General features: G+C 37.0%; 1 long non-coding RNA gene across 1 annotated transcript in view; it reads left to right on the forward strand.

Annotated features, from left to right (window-relative positions):
- Window positions 1–2,629, forward strand: part of LOC110461485 — a 10,582-nt gene extending 7,953 nt beyond the window's left edge. The window contains exons 2-3 of the long non-coding RNA XR_002464136.1: window positions 1,493–1,737; window positions 2,195–2,629. This is a non-coding gene — a long non-coding RNA (uncharacterized LOC110461485). The remainder of the gene's footprint in view (window positions 1–1,492; window positions 1,738–2,194) is intronic.
- Window positions 2,630–5,485: the final 2,856 nt, after the last annotated feature.

The raw sequence follows: 5,485 nt of genomic DNA on the forward strand, positions 1-5,485 counted from the left end.
ATTGTGTTTGTCCGTAATAGTTGTTGTTGTGTTTGTCTGTTATAGTTGATGTTGTGTTTGTCCGTTATAGTTGTTGTTGTGTTTGTACGTTATAGTTGATGTTGTGTTTGTCCGTTATAGTTGTTGTTGTGTTTGTACGTTATAGTTGATGTTGTGTTTGTACGTTATAGTTGATGTTGTGTTTGTCCGTTAAAAGTTGCTTGTATGTTTGTACGTTAAAGTTGATGGTATGTTTGTCCGTTAAAGTTGATGGTTTGTGTTTGTCCGGTTATTGATGGTGGGTTTGTCCGTAATAGTTGATGGTTCGTTAGTCCAATAAATTTAATGTTGTGTTTGTCCGTAATAGTTGATGTTGTGTTTGTCCTTTTATGTTGATAGCATGTTGGTCTGTTAAAGTTGATGGTGTGTTTGTCCGTTAAAATTGATGGTATGTTTGTCCGTTAAAGTTGCTGGTGTGTTTGTCCATAATAGTTTATGCTGTGTTTGTCCGTTTAAGTAGCTGATGCGTTTGTCCGTTAAAGTTGCTGATGTTTTTGTCCGTTAAAATTTATGTGTTCGTCCATTAAAGTTGATGGTGTGTTTGTCTTTAAAAGTTGCCGGTTTATTTGTCCGTTAAAATTGTTGATGTATTTGTCCTTTAAAGTTGATGTTGTGTTTGTACGTTAGAGTTATGGGAACACACTGTAGGCATTCCTACTGGAAAATACCGTATGATTTCCTACAGGAGCAAAGTGTATGCATTCCTTTGGGAACAGACCGAGGGTATTCCTACGGGAACACACTGTAGGTATACCTACGGGAACAAATTGCAGGCTTTCCTACGGGAACAGACAGTAGGCATTCTTACTTCCTACGGGAACAAAGTGTAGGCATTCCTAGAGGAACAGACCGTTGGCATTCCTACGGGAACAGACAGTAGCTTTCCTACGGGAACAGACTATAAGTATCCTACGGGAACAGTTTATAAGTATTCTTACGGAAACAAACTGTAGGCATTCCTACGGGTACATACTGTAGGTATTCCAAAGGGAACATATCGTAGGCATTGCTACGGGAAAAAAGTGTAGGCTTTCCTCCGGGAACGAACTGTAGGCATTCCTACGGGAACATACTATAGGCATTCCTATGGGAACCCCAGTCCTGTTGACTTGGCTTTAATTTTTGCTGGTGCTCAATAGTGTCCCATATTTTTATTAATTCTTTTTTTTTTGTCACTGCCCTAGCTCTCATTATGCAACTCTCCATAAATACAATTGGAATCGTTTTCTATGCACAATCCTGCTCCATCTAGGTATCGGTAGCGTTGTGCCAAGCAGGAGAATAATTAATGACACGATATTCATAGTTTATATTTGAAAACTTACGTAAGATGGGACGGTTAAGAAACGGTAGAGGTAGGGCAATGCAGGATTTACAGGTACACAGCCTTTAAGTATTGGTACCAAAGTGTCTATATTAATGCGGTGTTCAACTTACACTTTCTTCACAACAGAGAGCACACGAAATGATGTCGTCCGTCTGGTTCGTGTTGTTGCTGATCACGTGTCTGCTCCATGTCAACATGGCTTACTTAGACTTAGAAGGACCCTGGAGTTGGGATTTCGGCCCATGGGACACCTTTCAAACGCACTATCTTCCGCGTCCTCCGTTGGTCTTCCCCTACCCGAGGCAACCGGTCATTATACCTCTTGCTCACATATGGGAGTGAAACCGGGTCGTTTGGAACTGTATTAAAAGGTATGCATGCAATATATGATGTTCAGAGGCCTGTCGATTGATAACGGCAGTGTGGTTAAATCTTGGCATCAGATCCGGCAAACAAATGTTGGTTAAGTCGACGATCCCAATCGATCTATCAGCAGAGAAGTAATGGCCACTGTCGAGGCAATCCGCTACTTTGTCAAAACACAAAAATTAAATACTTACACAAAATACAGAGAAATGTTAAAAAAACATACTATTACTGTTGAGTTCTACTACAAAACATTTTCGGTCGGCTGGAAGCAAAAACATCTATAATGAAAATTCATTGTTTATGTGGTAACCAGTGTAAAATAGCGCCTATAAAACATGTGGATATAGAATAAATGAAATATTTCAATGGATGTAGACTCAATTATTACATGTCTCGAAAGAGAAAAATGTAATCATAACGAAAAGCTAATTACTATTTTTTCAAAAACTACATTTGCAGATTGTCCCTACCTTGACTTGGTTGCTCGACGTGGAGACACACTTCATGGATCAAGTCTCATCTGTAAATTTATCTGTAAATCCAATTTACAAATAACTATGGTTTAATTTGTTTAATCATCAGTAACCTGCAGCGCTTACTTGGATTGTTCTAAGTCTACCTGTACGTAGAGGTAACAGACGTATTTGTGGTGATAAAAGTGTACGTACTAAATGCAGAGTGCAATAGTCCAATCAAAAATGTAACTACCCTTTTACGAGACTTTAGTCTAATTAGGTATTTTACCAATCAAAAATGTTATCATCCTTAGAGTCAAAACAGATATGTATCACTCATTAGCACAATCAGCAATGTCATCACTATCTAGTTGGCATAGTTCCGCTTTGATATGTGATACTATTGATATCTTGTAATAAAAGATTTACTGTAAGTCACCATGGTTGATATAATGATTTCTTTTCGCATACCGACATATTTGACATAAATTTCATCTGAATACAAATGTCTACCATGAAACAACCACCGATCTCCATATAAACGTCTAAAAAGATACAGCCGTCCAGCTACTGCATACAACAATCCGCCTGAATTCCAACAACCATCCCTATCGATACCAACATTCGTCTGGCTCTGTTATCGGCATCATCTTAACGATTTGAGTCATATTAATCCATGTTATACAGCAACATGCACCACTCATGTTGTGATTCAAATCAATTGGATTGCAAGATAATCCAATAAGTTGTTGATGATCTTCTTGATATTTTTTCTTAGCCTACCCATCGACACTATGTAAAGATGATATATTGAGCAATCATATCGGTATCGAATCATTTGACGTAAAGAACAATGTTTATATTTGTCATCTTTAATTGTTAATTGTCACTCACGACACCAGATGAATCGTTTGGCAGTGAGCAATAAAGAAACAGAGTCTTTGTATAAATGCACAAAAAGGAAAGCATTCACTCACAAGCTTTTTGATACTGACTCTTACCATACAGAACAAACTTAAACTACTGGATGCTTTTTTTTTTAACTACAAATAGATAGTGTAGGTTGTCATGAAAAATGTTTTTTTTCTTTCTGTTTTCCACCTTAGAAATTAGGAGGGTTATCTTTCTAACCTGATTTAAAAAAAGCACACTGATCCAACTTTCTACACCGAGTCGTGATCTGTGTGTAGACAGGTGATCTTATACAGCGCATCATGTACCTGGATATATAGGAGAGAGTGTCGTCTCTGACATGTAAAGTTTGTTAGACCTACAATCTTAATCTTAAACCAGACCGGTAAAACATCAAAGTGGCTTACAAAGTCAATGATAAATTGATATGAATTATGTGTAATTTTCTGCTATGACTGTCTGCTATGTAACCAGTGTAGATACGGTTGAGTTCACTTCTGAGTAAAACATGGACTTAATGAAAGTGATGAAGATCTAGTAGAACATTGACTAAATGAAAGTGATGAAGATCTAGTAGAACATTGACTGAATAAAAGTGATGAAGATCTAGTAGAACATTGACTTAATGAAAGTGATGAATATCTAGTAGAACATTGACTTAATGAAAGTGATGAAGATCTAGTAGAACATTGACTTAATGAAAGTGATGAAGATCTAGTAGAACATTGACTTAATGAAAGTGATGAAGATCTAGTAGAACATTGACTTAATGAAAGTGATGAAGATCTAGTAGAACATTGACTTAATGAAAGTGATGAAGATCTAGTAGAACATTGACTTAATGAAAGTGATGAAGATCTAGTAGAACATTGACTTAATGAAAGTGATGAAGATCTAGTAGAACATTGNCCTCATTGAACTGAAAATGGAATATATAAATACTGAGGTAAACTATGGCCATCATCAACACAACGTGAATTTAACATTTAGCTTAAGATGTTCAAGTATACAAATACTGGATAATCTCATTCTGGTTGAATTACCCCTAATTAAACAATACGAAGATAAGTTAGAACTTAATCACATCCCTGAAATATATGTGACCAACTTGTAACCCTGTAACAGACCATCATGGTATCGTCTCTCGTACACGATGAAAGAATCTAAATGCTATGTTTGAGTTACCTCCCCTTTGATCCGTCCCGGAGGATCGTAGAGGAACGGGATTACAAGCCTAATTTTAATTAGATTATAGAGCAATAAGGCCATGGTTTATAGGTGTGTGAAACTCGTCACTTAGTTACTCGATACGGTCTTAATAAATAGTTCACCACTTGTTATCTCAATTTTTCATTATTTGAAAGATATCAAACATGACTGATTCCGTGAAAGGTGAGTTTTATTGGTTTACATGGACCAACTGTCACCAGAACAACTTCACAGGATCATGGTCAGAGCTGAGGTGCAACTCATGATTCGCAATATAACGTCATAGTAATGGTTAAATCGCCGGAAAATTTAAATTGAGATAATTGTTCAAAGCGAGTGGTGCATGCGTTACTGGAATGGAAATGACATTGAACAATAACAATGCTATGATGGCTTTCCTATTTTTAAACAGAGTTTAACATTCCATATATCCCGGGTATCTACATGGCATAGCACATGATTACTTCACAATTACAATGCTAGCATGGCTTTCCTACTTTTAAACAGAGTTTAACATTCCATATATCCCGGGTATCTACATGGCATAGCACAGGATTACTTCACAATTACAATGAGTTGATATTTAGAACCATAATTTGCACCTTAGCTCTGAAACTGTGAAGTTGTTCTGTCGACAGTTGGCCCAGGTTAACCAATACAGTGGACTTCCATCTCTTACCTGCTTGTATTGTATTTACTCCCCTTCTGTGGAGCTCTACGAGAATAACTTCAGTATCCATCTCGGATTCCTCCACTGGTATATTGACCGACCTCTTCCTACAGAACGTTGGACCTCTCCATCTAATAACTGTATAAGTCCTGCCATGTCTTCATCATTTGCTACTTTTATAGCCTCAATAAACATAGATTATGAAAATAACTAGGTCATCGTTTTTTTAAATGATGTGGATGCGCGCCTGATGAGTACCAGAATGACTTGAACATATTTCGGGCCATAGATAAAAATCTGTTTAAAGCTAACATCTAGTCGAACAACTGTCAACTGTTATCTAATTATGCTATTAATTGGATTTACTTACCGAAAAGTGTCAATTCAATTGTATACTCTGACAGTGAACGGCATAGCAATTTGATAAATTCTGATACTCCTTCAATGACAAGAACTCATGAACTACACCATGTGGCCTCAGTACCTTCGCTATTGTCGGGATGG

The sequence above is a fragment of the Mizuhopecten yessoensis genome, unplaced genomic scaffold, assembly GCF_002113885.1.
Source record: "Mizuhopecten yessoensis strain PY_sf001 unplaced genomic scaffold, ASM211388v2 scaffold10621, whole genome shotgun sequence".
NCBI lineage: Eukaryota > Metazoa > Mollusca > Bivalvia > Pectinida > Pectinidae > Mizuhopecten > Mizuhopecten yessoensis.